This window comes from Paroedura picta, chromosome 1 (genome assembly GCF_049243985.1).
Source record: "Paroedura picta isolate Pp20150507F chromosome 1, Ppicta_v3.0, whole genome shotgun sequence".
Lineage (NCBI taxonomy): Eukaryota > Metazoa > Chordata > Lepidosauria > Squamata > Gekkonidae > Paroedura > Paroedura picta.
This window is the reverse complement of record NC_135369.1, coordinates 107,088,379-107,103,431: the sequence shown is the minus strand read 5'-3', so window position 1 is coordinate 107,103,431 and position 15,053 is coordinate 107,088,379. Positions and strand designations below refer to the sequence as shown.

Here is a 15,053-nt window from a genome sequence, read left to right as displayed (position 1 = left end):
CCATGTATAGCAACACCAGGGGTTCTATGAACTTCATGTTTTTACTTCTACTAGTGCACTCGGCATGGTGGATCACAAAGACTAGAAACCTCACTTTAAAATGAAGACAAAATGCATTGCTATGTTGAGCGGCCTAATTCCAGTGTGGAATCAGCCTCCCACCCTCCCCATAAAAGGAAGAAAGGTAAATTGCTCATTTTCTCACTTGCCATGGTTTGTTCTAATCAGGTGTTTGCTTTGCTTTTGTGCGCCTCTCATCATAGATGTGTTTCTGTTTGACATATTGCTTGTTCCTTTCCAAGCTACTTTGCTTCCTTGACACTGGAAACAGCGTTCACATTGAAATAAATGAGAACAAGGGATAAGCGCTCTCCACCAGAATGCCTGGTAACCCTATTTTATTAATATATATGACAGAATCATGCTCTAGCTTGCCTCTTGCCACTAATCCCCAGAGAGGTACTGTCTACAAAGCGATAACATCTGGTGTCCATTATTTTGCCAGATCTGTTGTGATTAGTCCATATGATCAGTCTGGCCAATTGGTAGGGGGTTGCTCCCGCCTCTCCACCAGTCCACTTGAACTGTCACTTCTGCTTTGGGAGCCTTGCTAATTTGCCAGTGCAATTTCCAATATTTGCTAGATTTCCACAAGGAAATCGCCAAGCCTTTCGGGGCAATTGCCCATACAGCTTCCAACAGAAGGCTACCTCTGGTAATAGAAGAGAAGCTTTATCAATTAACTCAAACAGCTCTGTTAAAAGAGTGGCAGGACTTCCTCCTATTTCAATTAGGGGCAACTTACTGAACGCTAGAGTTAAAGCGAAATCTACTCAGGAAAGTATTTAGAAGAGCGGGGGGGGGGGGGGCTGGACATATTTATGCGTGTTAGGAAAGAGAAGCTGGGGGGACCCATATTCTCTAAAGAAACCTTCCTCAGTACCAGTAGTTCTGTCCCTTTTCCATTCTGTTCCCCATGTTAGTTGGGCCAGTCACTTGAGACACATGCAAGGGAGAAAGGTAGGCCGTTTCAGTGATCTTTTCTCCCTTTCATACCATTCAGTGCACAGAGCATTTGCATGCTTCGGTAACAGCCTGCATTTTTCACGTGGAATATTTGCCCAGCAATGTCCAGTGAGAAAGAACAAGCAGGCCGGGTTATGCAGCTAGCACTCTACAAAGAAGTTTGAATACTTATGAAATGGAAAAGGCAGTGTGGAGTAATTCATCTTGGCCTGTTGAGGATATTAATGCTTAATTCTTATCTGCACTGTCGAATGTTGTTCAAAATGCTTTGTGTGTATGTCACACAAGTCTGAAAGAATTTTGAATACATATTTTGTATTCTAGGCTCTAACAGTGATGCAGAGACACATTACTACAGTGAGTCATGAGATGGACATGCTTTGGTACATGAAGTGGCTAAGACCAAGCCCTCAGGAGCCCTCTATTGTGACTAATGGAACCAGAACCAAAGTTAATAGTTACCATTCCAACTTCTGAATTGGTCTAAATGCTCACTCTCCGATGTCTCTCAGATGTATATACCTCTCTCTCCTATGGAATAACTTTCTATGGTTGTTTAAAGAAGTCCGCCTGGTCTCGACCAGGGCCAGAGCATTCTCTGTCCTGGCCCCCACCTGGTGGAACGAGCTCCCGGAGGAGATCAGGGCCCTGACGGAGCTTAAACAGTTCCGCAGGGCCTGCAAAAAGGAGCTCCTCCGCCAGGCATTTGGATGAGACCAGGCACAACCAACAGCGAATGAAGGGCCCCCGCTCCCCCCCGCTCCTCCCCCTTCCTCCTAGAACTCCACCAGAGCGCTCTGGACCTGTTGTGGTATTGCACCGTTCCATCGTTATATTATTTTATTATATTGTTATACTGTTACACTATTCTGTCATATGGTTACAACCACTGTTATTAATTACTGTATGTTTTAACGAAGACTGTTTCATGTATCGTTGACTAGTTTTAATGTAAACCGCCCTGAGCCTTCGGGGAGGGCGGTATATAAATCTAAATAAATAAATAAATAAATAAATAAATAAATACCCACTGATAAATATGAGGATGATAGTACTGCAACTATAGCCTTCATGATCATAATGACAATTAGTACTGCCTGCTAATATTGGCCTATGTCCTCCATATTCTGGAGGATTTTTCATGAATATTTAAGGATGTGTTTAATGTGGATTCTCTATTCTGGTGAAGCCACACGGGTCCCTCCTCTTCATCCCACACATAGTTTTATGTGACGTTGCATGAGTTCCTGGGCATGCCAAGGCCTAGTCTGTGTGATTTTACTACATGTAAATGGAGAAAATAAAGCCAGTTCTTGAGTTCAATTATACTGTATGGGTGTAAAGTGTTGTCAAGTTGCAGCCAACATATGGTAACCCCATAGGGTTTTCAAGACAAGAGATGAACAAAGGCAGCTTGCTGTTGCCTGCCCCTGTATAGCAACCCTGGACTTCTTCGGTGCTCTTCCATGTAAATATTAATGAAAGCCAACCCTGCTTAGCTTTTAAGATTTCATGAGATCCAGCAATCCTGGGCCGTCCAGGCCAGAGCTCACTGATGCTAAGACCAGCTGTAGATGTATAAGTGGGTAGAGGAAAATATTTTAAACTTCACAAAGACACTGGTATTTCTGCTATATTAATAGATTACTATTGGCAAGCCAGCAGGATCATAGCAGCAGCACATCTTCTCAACGCCATCAATCAAAGGTAAGTTTCAAGGGAGATGTGGGGGGTAGCTGAGGAACTCACACAATCCTTGGGGAGGTTGACCTTCCCCTATATCATGAAAAGACTGAGAGGAGAGGCCTATGGGCCTTCTGTGATTATCAATAGTGATATAAGAACTGGCACTCAGAATGGATTCCAACATCAAACAAGTTAAAACTGAGCCAGCCCCAAGTGAATACATATTAGCTTGTTTTAAGCAAGCAATTCTGAATTGAACTCAAAGGAGGTTACCCATCAGTGGTACAAAACATTCATTCATTCATTCATTCATTCATTCATTCATTCATATTTATATACCGCCCTCCCCGAAGACTCAGGGCAGTTTAAATAAAACAATATAAACATCTCAGTTTATAATAATAATAATAATAATAATAATAATAATAATAATAATAATAATAATAATAATAATAATAATATATTATTATTATTATTATTATTTAGATTTATTTCCCGCCACTCCCATAGGCTCGTGGCGGGTCACAATAGTCTTATCCCCATTAAAATACCCATTAAAAGACTTTAAAAACAATTCCAACATGATGGAAGCTCTCACTATTCCTATCCCCTGCTCTCAGAGCGGCAGGGAGGGTGGGGAGGAGATCTAACTTATTAGGTCCGGGGGGGGGGCAGAATGCTGGCACTCATTCGCTGACCCCGGCCTCAACCCAAAACCTGGCGGAAGAGCTCTGTCTTGCAGGCCCTGCGGAAAGCTGGTAAATCCTGCAGGGCCCGCAGCTCACCCGGGAGATCATTCCACCAGGTAGGGGCCAGGACCAAAAAGGCCCTGGCCCTGGTCGAGGCCAGGCGTGCTTCTCTAGGGCCAGGAATGATCAGGAGATTCTCCCCCGCTGAGCGTAAAGCCCTGTGGGGGATATAGGGTGGTAGGCAGGTATGTGGGTCCCAACCCGCGTATAGCCTTAAAGGTCAAAACCAGAACCTTGAACCTGATCCGGGCAGCAATTGGCAACCAATGCAGCTGCCTCAGCACAGGCTGGATATGGGCCCTCCAAGGTGTACCAGTGAGGACCCGAGCAGCTGCGTTTAATAATAACAATAACAACATTATGAACAGTAGAACATTGGGGAGAACAATAAGTACTTACTGATGGCCCAGTGGGGTGGGTGAGTCTTCAGTGATGGTTGTAGGAGGGAGGCTTGGGGGATAATACATAGGATAAGTACAACAGAAGAAGTACAGAAGGAAGGGCAATATTAATGACCTTATACAACCTTTGAATACTTTTATATTTCCAAATATATTTAACAGAAATATATATTAGCTAAGTTGGCAGTGAGGTGGTGTCATGACTCTCCTTGAGAGCTGGCCCATAACATTATGGTGGTAAAAATACTCCAAGGGAGTCCACAAGGGTCATCTAATCCAACCCCATGCATAATGCAGGAAATTCACTGCTACCTTCCCCCCCCCCCACACACACACACTTCATCCCCCTTTGACTATATGCTCACATGAAAGCAAAATAATAAAACAAACCCTTCAGGATCCCTGGACCTGTTGTGTATGCAGCCCTGCTGAGAACCAATCTTGAGATCTGAGGCAAAATTGAAAATCAGAGCCACTGATGGGCTTGTGGCTGGCTGGCTTCCCCATGGGAGCCAATAGATTTGTATCAGGTAGCCACAGCTTGACTGGTCAGCTCACAGCAGGCTCTGCCATGGAACCATTCAATTCAAACTGCTGTGTGTTGGGGGGTTTTTAAGTGAAATCTTGGTATTACCTTGTATCATAGACTGTCACCAATAAAGAGCTGCTCCACATGAGGAAGGGGAGGGGATCAAGAGGAACACAGTTTTGAATGCAGCTAAGAATGTGAAGCTAATGTGAGTTTTGGGGCTGTCTAGAATGCAGCCTTTGGGAGGGCTGCCTCTGCTCCTCTTGGGGAGCTGGTTACCTGCACTCTGATTACAAGGAAACTTTTATTGTGAAAGGCTGTCCCCCGAACTTTCTAGTGTTTGGGAAATTAGGGAAACTGAAACACATTAACCAGAAGAAGGGAGAGAAGCACAGTTACGCAATTCAGTAAGATTCATGAGCTCCATAAGTTGTGGGCAGTTCACAGAGCTCACTGCACATGGAATCTGTGTTCTGAATTTCTCAGGAACAAAGAATAATGTGAGTGACCTGCATTCCCAACAAACAGTAGCCAATCTCATCTACAGTGACGTACGTCAGCGGGCTTCATGGCTTGCTGGGAATACTTTGTACCACAAACAAATCTTCCGAGGAAGCAAATGCCCATCTTCCTGGGTCTTTAAAAGTTTTTAAAAACTAAGCATCCCCAAAATTGGAAGATAATAAATCTTTCACTTGAAATATGCTGGAGAAGTAAGTTTTTAGTTCCAGTGCTGGAGTTCCCCATAAGTACTGCTCTGAGCTGTACAGAGGGAGAAATGTATTTTTGTTTACTACAAAAACCCCATTGATGAAAAGGCCAGTTTTTCTCTAGTTTGTCCAAACCTCACCTACTAAGAGCTCAGCTGTACTAGGCTAATTTCCATAAGCATCATGTGGTGTTACAGAAACCACATTTTGCCAAGCTGTCAACTGTACAGTCTTCTCTTTGCTAAACAGACTCCCATTAAAACTGTCTGCGCAATTTGTCAGTTAAATGAGGTACAAGAGGGACGCTCTATTTGCCCCTAATTAGCTGCGCAGACTACCTTTGTCTGTTTGATTAAGTATTCACATTATCAATTTTGTTTAATCTGATTCATTTCACATCCGTCCCCTGGGACTCAGCCCATACGGTTAACTAATCTCTGATATCATCTCTTGTATCAAGCTGCAATGAACTCCCACGGAAAACATTTTCTTACCACATCCCCCCCCCCAAAAAAAAATCTTCAGAGAAAGGGGATCTTGCATGATGAATCAAAATTAAGCTGCCTGATTGGAAATGAGCATGGACATATTGAACCTTCCCCATGACAAAGTATTACCATCACCTTGGAAGTCTTCTTCTGAAGGGTTAAATGAAAAGAGCCAGCTTGATGGGAAAAACTGTATCTGCATGACAGACACTCCCATCCTAAACAGCGTTACAACATTTTAAGTCCTTGGAACTCAATGGCCACTGCTACTGTCTGAATTAATGGATTACGATTCTACCTTCAGTCATGACATTTAAGACAATTTTAAATCTCTTTTTTTAGATGTAAAGGTCAGACTGGGGTTATGAGTGACTGTTTCTCAGTCTAGAGCAGCAAAGTGTGGTCTTTTGGTCCAAAGTATCTCAGTTCAGTTTCTAGAACTGCAGCTGAGAAGAATGGCCAGCAGAAAGATTTTCCACTGATGGCCATTCACAGGCAAGAAGCCAAGCCCAAAAGCAATTCTATCAGAACAATCCAGGGGCTTCACACCACTTGCCAATCATAGGATCTATTGCTCTCCTGTGTACCTTTTCCTCAGATGCTGAAAAAATTCTGGGGTGTGTCAATAGCTTCTGTGCATGTATGAAAGTCGAAGAGACTGACACTTGATAAATGAATATCTTCTGTCAGTTCCAGTTTAAATTGGATTTTTAAAAATCTCACTGCTGTCCTGCAGAGGGGACTTAATATGAAAAAGATGTCTATTTGGATGGAAAGCAGTAATTGGTCATAAAAAATATCCAGGAGAGATGTTAATATATTAAGGGAACATGGGACACTTTGTCATCACCTCTCTCATATCTAGATCCTTTCATCATTAGTCACTTATCCCAGATTCCTCTTAAGTGCATGTGGGTATCATTATATGGGATCCTGGGGATGAAGAGCAAAGCCTTAGTTTCATCCTCTATCCTCCCCATTCTGTGAGACATGCATACACCTTATTATTGGTAGAGACAAAGATTGAATCTCTACCTCAGCCCCAGTTCTGCAGCCTTGCCTCCTGACATATTGGCAAAAGTTATACCCTGCATACAGTCACATCCTGGCAGGCAAGACACACTGCCTACTGTTGGGCCTCTTCTTCTATCCCCCCTTCTCAGCCTGGCCATGGCAGCCTGCCAGTGGCTATAACCAAAGAATCTGCCTAATGGAATAGGTACACACAAACAGGACTTGTGCTTCCATAGTATTGAGCAGCCCTACCAAAGCCAGTTGGGCACTAATGTGGTTACCAGGAATACTGTACTAAAAATGCCTGTCGTGCCAATTGTATTTGATGGAAAGATTTGCTAACTCATCACTGGCAGGCACAAATCTGCTGAGTCACTCTGTCCCCTCAGTGCCTTGCCTATAGTGGAACGGTTCAGCAAAGAGCCCAAATTAGATGTTCCTGAATGCTTTAAAATGTTACAGTTGGATTAGTTACATTCACTGTGTTAAAAATACATTTTGGGTTGAAATGTGATTTATTTTTCAGCTTCACGTTCTACAATACAAATATTGTTTCCTTCAAACAGAAACCAAACTTGGCTTTTCCCCCACCCCCTTTATAATCCTACCATCACCTCAACCTTTTTGTGTTAACTATGTAGGGATGTATATCAATGTGCATGCAATGATTGTAATAAGCAAACTATTCCTGTAATTCCAAAAGGACTGTCAATACTATTATTGGATGGAACATATAGAAAATCATGGAATTCACTCCAAGAAGCTAAGGAATAGCTGCAAGTAGGGCTATGTTAACAGAGGGTCCTCAAAATCTGAGGCTGTAGACAACTGATAGAGAATTAAGAAATGGTTTTTAACAGGCATTGCTCTTGTGGTGGAAATGGAAACCTATTTATTTTGTTCCTATGTCATTTGTTGTGAAACTAGTTTTGCAGGTAATTTATATCCCTGTTTTATCAATGGTGGACCCACAAAATGAAACAGCTTTGGACATTGCAGTAGCCAAATGCCTATGGACTTTAGGCATTTTATTAGATTTTACATTTAGATTTTATTACATGCATTCACAGGACTTCCTAAATGTATCCATTCGTATTTATAATAGTAACTATCCTCAAAGCTCGTTCATAAGAACCTCTGCAAGGCCCCCGGTGTGCTTTCCAGGCCCCCAGGAAGCTCTCCCTCTCCCTGCCCCATGGCCGGATGGCTTCCCAGGGGCCTGGAAAGCACACCGGGGGCCCTTGTGAGGCCCTGGGTGTGCTTTCCATGTCTTTGGAAAGCACTCCTCCCTCCCACCCCCCGGCCAGATGGCTTCCCGGGGTTTGGAAAGCACACCCTGGGCCTCTGTGAGGCCCCGGGTGTGTTTTCCAGGCATTTGGGAAGTGCTCACCCCCCCCCGTGGCCAAGCCTCTTATCTGGGGCCCTGCAAGTGGAGCGGCAGAGTCACACATCTGCCTGGCTGTGAGGCAAGGGGTGAGGGCTTGGTGAGGGAGGGCAGGAGCTGTAGGGACAGAGCCAATCAGGGTGCAGCTGGCAGCACCCTGACTAGCCCTGGAGAGGCCGGACCATTTGTCCCCCAAGGCTGTTTCACAATTTTTTTTTTGTCCAGGAAGTACCCTGAAAAAATAACAGGCTGATTTATTGATGAACAGAATTTAAATTCACAGATCAGAGGGGCCTTAATACATTTGATAAAGAGGGGCCTTTGGAGAAAGCCATGGGCCTTCATCTCCTGGAGCCTTCTAAAGTGACATGATGTACCTTAAATAAATTAAGGGGACTGCAGTACTCATCTTTGCAGCTTTCACTTCATGATCTTGGCAAACTCCTCTCCTTTCTTGATGGAGCTTTTGAGCTCTGACATGGCCTCGGCCACCATCTTCTCTTCAAAGGGAGAAAGCTTGCTGATACCCAAGTTCTTCTCAATGCCATTTTTCCCTAGTAGCAGCGGCATGGAGAAGTACGGGCACTCCGTTTCCTCTGATCGGACGGACGAACATTCAATGACACCCTCCTTCCCGTTCATGGCATCCAGGACAGAGAAGACGAACCGGGCACCGGCATACACCATAGATGGAGTGGCAGAGCCTGCGCCAGCTTTTGCTTTGACCACATCTGTCCCTGCCTCCTGAATCTGCCCTGTGAGTGCCACCAGCTGATCCTGGGGGAAGTCAACCTTGGGGGTACACTGAGAAATGAGCAGGATGATGTTCTTGCCTGCATGACCGCCGATCACTGGGACATTTACATGAGCTGGATCCAAAGCCTTCAGCTCAGCCACAAAGGTATTTGCTCAGACAATGTCCAGCGTTGTAACACCAAAAATTCTGTTGGGATTGTACACGCTGTGCTTCTTAAAAATCTCTGAAGTAATTGGGATGTTGGAGTCTACTGGATTTGCAATAACACAGATCATAGCTTCTGGGCAGTGCTTGGCACAAGCTGCTGCCAAGTTAGCTATGATAGGGGCATTTGTGTTGAAAAGGTCATCATGGGTCATACCTGGTTTTCTAGGAACTCCAGCAGGAATCACAACAACTTCACAGCCCTTCAGAGATTCTGGCAACTGTTTGGATCCCAGGAAACCTTTGACTTCCGCTCTTGTTTCAATGTGACTGAGGCCAGCTGCTATGCCAGGGGTGTGGGCGATGTCGTAGAGATTGTGATGGCTGACCAAAGGGTTGTTCTTCAGCAACAAAGAAAGGGGCTGGCCAATAACCCCGGAGGCACCAAGCACTGCCACCATCGCATGGTTCTGCAAGGAGGTAGCAAGCCCCCTGCGAAGTGCGGCAGAGGCAGGGCTTTAGGATGTTTAGGGCTGATCCTGCATTGAGCAGGGGGTTGGACTAGATGGCCCTTCCAACTCTAGGATTCTAGGATTCTAGGGTGGGTGAAGCAGGCGAACATGACGGGACCTGGTGGCACTCTCCCTTCTCTTCCTCCAATGACCTCCAGGCAAAGACCGCTGTTTCACAATTATTAAGAAGCACCAGATGGATAAGATATACTTGTGACAAAGCTTTCTAAAATGATTCAAGTGGGTAGCCATGTTGGCCTGAAGCAGCAGAACAAACTTCCAGTCCAGCGGCACCTTTAAGGCCAACCAAGTTTTAGTCAAGGTACGAGTTTTCGTTTGCATGCACACTTCCTCAAATACAACATCATATGCTGCATGCACACGAAAGCTCATACCTTGATTAAAACTTGGTTGGCTTTAAAGGTGCCACTGGACTCTAAATTTGTTGTTCATTCTAAAATGAGATAGAATTATGAAGACATGCCTGAACATGTTCTGCAAATATGCCAAAGTTAAGCACTTCTGCAACTCATTCATTGCAATGAGAGAGGCCCCTTATTTCTACTAAAATCCACAAGAGCTTAAATTTGGCATTTCCCAAGAGAATGGATCAACTATTTGGTAGAGAAGTTGGGAGCTGAAGGTAATCCTCCCAGCCGAGCAACCAAACAGTCATTGCCACTCATCACAATAGGCCTAGGGCTGCTCAGCCCAGCTGCTGTGCTCAAGAAAGGATACCTGTTCAGGTGTCAGAGAGAAAATGAAGGAGTGGACTGTGGGACTGACCAACTTGAAATTTTCACAAAAGCATTAAGAAAATTAGGGAATCTAAAATCTTCTTGGCTCTATGATCACTCAAAGTGGTGGTTACAGCCATGAAATCAGATGGCCAATAACACTGGGCCAGAACGCAATGTTAGGCATGAAGTGAATATGGAAGAGTAAGGATATCAGCCTTAATACAAAGTGCCGGCTAGTCAACGCTACTGTCTTCCCCATAATGCTATTGTCTTCCTGCAGCCTTCCCCCCGGGCCCAAGAGCATACCTGCTTTTGAAACCTAGTATAGCATAAAACGTTGATTCCAAAACAAGGACTGGTTCTGCACAGAGGCATAAAATGTTCACAACCTCTTGTTTGCAAATGCGCGATAGGAAACCATGTGTTTGCACACTTCCTGATGGGAGACCCCTCCTGTGTTATCCCACTGTATCATCATGGATTTTTGCCTCCCAACAAAGCAGGAAGCATGGACAACCCGAAGTTTCCCCCCAGCTCTTCGGGTTGTCAGTCAACAAAAGCTACCAATCCTTACACAGTGGTTGTTTTGGGGACTCAAACTTCCTCCCCCAAGTCATGAGATTAATATAAAAAAAAAAAGATTTCCGCATTGCTTTGGGATCACTCCACAACAATAAACCATTGCCTTAGATCCCTTTTTGGGATACTTTGTGTTCGGAGAGATTTCTGATAGGCTGGCCATGGTAACTGGACCCCAATGATTGAGTATTCACAATAAAGATTTAAATCACAGAGCACAGATGCCAAGCTAATAGGGAGAGGGCTGCTGCATCACATGCCCCCCCTCTTTTCCTGTTCATACCCCACTGCCAGAAAACACAAACAGAAATGTATTTTAGCTGCCTGAACCAATATTACCATGTACACTGAAGAGAACATTTTATTTTAAGTGTCACTTTGTGGTCCCATAGCTGCACAGACCAGGACATTTTGTTTTTAAAAAAATTGATCCGGAAATGGAGAGGGGAGGGTGGGTGCAAGGGTGGGCAAAATGCTACTGAGACTGTCACGTGTTTCTCCAGACAAGCTTGCCCCTGTTTGTACCCTGATTTGCAGCACTACAAGAAGGGAGGAATCAGAATTTTGCGATTTTCCACATTGTGGAGCAACCTGGATGAAAACATGCGCCAGGCACTGGAGAGCTCTGGGTTGCTGCCAATGTCATGTGGAAGCAGCACTAAAACCCATGAGTAATGAGAGGCTGTCCAGGGTCAAATTACTCATGCAGAATTGGTAAAGGGATGATCCTTTGGGGAAGGAGAAAAAACCCTTCACATTTATTTCAACCTTGCCATCCTAATGACTACTTTTAATGTGATCTGTGTTAAAGTCACACACGAGAGCTCCAGAAAAACCACCAGCAAGTTTGGCAGTGTCCTTGTTTCTTTCATATCCCTCTCATCAACTGTTTGAAAGTGAGACGGCTAATTTTGTTCCTGACAAGAAAGGATGGATCATTTTCTTGGATGCTGCTATCAGCAGACTCAGTGCTGGTACACTCTCCAAGGGAGTCCCCAAACTACAGGTTACTGGCAGGCAGACAAACTCACTGACAGCCATTTGTGACCAACTATGAAACACCATCTGCTCAAGTGTGTAGGCAGGGGTGGGGGGAGGGAGCACATCCAGCAAGTAATAGCACTGTAAAGAAGGATTTTTCTGTGTTGTCACATTGTGCTGTTCAGATAGTGCTAAAAGCAAGTGATTTTCACAGTAAGTGGGTGTGTGCATGCATGTAAACAAAAGAAAGAAACTAGGCCACATGGCTTTTGTGATTAAAACAAGCAACCTTTCCGCCCCATAGAACCCTTCCCTCCTCTCACAGCCCAATAATGATTCTCCTCTAACAGCACAATCTTATGCAGAGATACATTCTTCTAAGTCCATTAACTTCAATGGACTCAAGGTCAGATTGCTGTCAGGCCTTAGAAGCTAAAGCTGTTCTTCCATAATAAAAAAAGACTCTGGCCAAATGCAGGGTCAAAACATGCAGCAGCCTGCAGGACAGCAGCTTTCAAACAGTTTAAAGGTAAAGGTAAAGGTGTCTGACCCTTGGGTCGATGCCCTCTAGCGTTTTCATGGCAGGCTCAATACGGGGTGGTTTGCCAGTGCCTTCCCCAGTCATTACCGTTTACCCCCCAGCAAGCTGGGTACTCATTTTACCGACCTTGGAAGGATGGAACTGGCTGCTGGGGTTGAACTCCCAGCCTCATGGGCAGAGCTTCAGACAGCATGTCGGCTGCTTTACCACCCTATTTAGAGCAGTCTTTTAAAACTTTTTTACCATTGAGAACCCCCTGAAACTATTCTTCAGGCATTCAGAACCCCCAGAAGTGATGCAATCGTGCAGAATATGCATGGGAAGCAGAGCTGTGTACATGCCCACCCAGGACCCCTCCCCACCCCCTCCAGGCTCATCATTGGCCATTTTGGGAGGGGTTGGGAGGATAAAATCATCATGTATGATCATATCACTCAATTCATGTTTAACAAATTCACTCATTCAGGAAACCTTTCCAGGGCTGTCAAGAAACCCCAGGGTTTCACAAAACCAAGGCTGAGAAAGCCTGGCTGTAATACACTGAAGATCCTACCATACTTTGTATATTTACAGGCATAAGAGGCTTCTGCTATAGTTCAGTGAACGACAGATGATGGCCTACTAAGGTGGCGAAGCATTTGATAAGTAACGGGCAGAGTGTCATGCAAATGGGACTCTTGAGACAGATATTTAGAATTCTAGGGTCAAATTGTGTGTGATTCATGAGACTTTTCTGTGACTCAGTTTCTCTTTCTGGATAGGCCAGGCAAGCCTGATCTTGTCAGATCTTGGAAGCTAAGCAGGATCAATGCTGGCTAGTTCTTGGATAGGAGCCCTGCAAGGGACATTGGAGGTCTTGATGTGGAGGCAGGCAATGGCAGGCCACCCCCCAATGCCTCTTACCTGGCTGCTAGACAGCCCTAGGACCTCCTGGCCAGTCTGCACCCATGCCATAGGACAAATAAACAAATACATTTCTGCCACCTTACACATTTGTCAAGGATGATTTTCTGCTAGAAGATACCTGGCAGATATATAGTAAACACTGTCATCTAGTAAGCATTTCTCATTTTCCAATATCATAGATATCCAGTTAATTACAGTGGGGGAATATTTAAGCACATGTTTTAACTCTCCCCTTGAATTTGAAGTGAAAAGTACTAACTTTTGAACGGATCATAACTGCCAAAATGAAGCAAGCATGAATTCTTGAAGCAATTCTAGCCACTACTGTTGCTTACACGTAACTGGAGGAGTGCATGAAAATAAATGGTGCACCCATATTATACATTAAAGGGAAGGTAATACATTAAAAGGTTAAAAATGCATCAACAATAAAACTTAAAAACTTCTCCACCATAAAAGTCAACATTTAAAAGCATTAAATACCATTGACTATTTTACAAGGATAAAATGAGCCATAAAAGCAATAAAACTATTAAAGCTGTTAAAATATAAAACAAAAACAAGATTAAGATTAAGAGACGTACCATAAAAGCTATTAACCAAAAAACATAAGAAGTTCTGTGGACCTATCGGCAAGGTTATAAGGGCTATACATCAGTGACCCAATCTTTCCTAGTTCTTAAAGCTAGCCACACAAATTTTGCTACTTTGCTAGTTAAAAAATTATCTGTCTCTGATAGCAGTAGTTGCAGGCGATGCTTTCTCAGGTTGTGAGGGCATTCTATAAGCATTGGTACTAATGCACCTGTGCGAATATGATTATACAGCTTGCACTCAAATAAGATGTGTTCTTGACCCTCATTGCAGATACGGAGCCGATCCTTGAGAGGGAGTCCATCAAATTTCTCACTCAAGTAAGCAGAGGGTAGGGCATTGTGACAAAGGAGGGTAAAGGATCTCCTGTGCTCAGGATTTACCACTTTTCTTAGATATTGCATCAGGGTGTTCCTGTTTAGAAGATCTTTCCTAAACAGTGGGGCCTGAATATTGTTGAGAACATGTTGCCTCTCTACTTCTATCACTCTTGTCTTAACAAGACCTATAGCCTTGTCATAACCCATAGACAAAAACAATTGATATGAGAGACCATACTAGCACAACTTTTTAGTGAGTGCAATTTGCCAAGGTGTGACGAATGTGTTGATCATTATTAGACTTGCAAGACCTTGCTGTTGGAAAAGTAGTTTTAGCCAGAATGTAAAGGTAGCTATCCAAAGCCTGGACTGAACGTTGACCAGACCTATCTTAATCCTGCTACATTTGAGATGTTGCATCCATATTATAATGGGGATTATTAACCAGAGTGAGAATATGTGCATTTAACGTCCATTTGGGTGGACAAAAATGTATGAAATAAACAGTGGCCTCGCATGTACCTTTTTGTGCATGTTGTTTATCACAGTAGCCTCAGATTCCATAAGGGATGCTGCTCATGCTTAGCAGGAGGGGTATCTTTTTTGCTCATTAACTTAACCAAGGCACCCAGCCAAAGACATATGCCAGGTCTTTCTCCCTCTCGCTCTCGCTCAGGCGAGAAAACTCACTCTCTTTTTAAAGAGTCTTCATAGTCCTGCACCTTATGATTAAGTAATGAGATTTTGGCATCCAAAGCATCTGACATTCAGCTGATCCTGCACTATCTTTGTAGGTCCTGGCAGACCATAAAGGAAGAAGTTGTGAGATAAAATGTGTAGGCAAAAGGCTAAATAAGACAGAACAAAATGTCTGCAGGCAGGCTGGTCTGCTGACAAGTCCTCCTGGGCCCCGTGTATTGCTTGTATTTTGCCTGCCCCAGGAAAGGGTCCTGTCCTTGGCCAGATGACAATGTCTCCGATTTATGTTCTCA

General features: G+C 44.0%; 1 pseudogene; it reads right to left on the bottom strand.

The window, feature by feature from the left end:
- Positions 1-8,341: 8,341 nt before the first annotated feature.
- On the bottom strand, positions 8,342-14,207 carry LOC143841032 (malate dehydrogenase, mitochondrial-like; annotated as a pseudogene).
- Between the last annotated feature and the right edge of the window lie 846 nt (positions 14,208-15,053).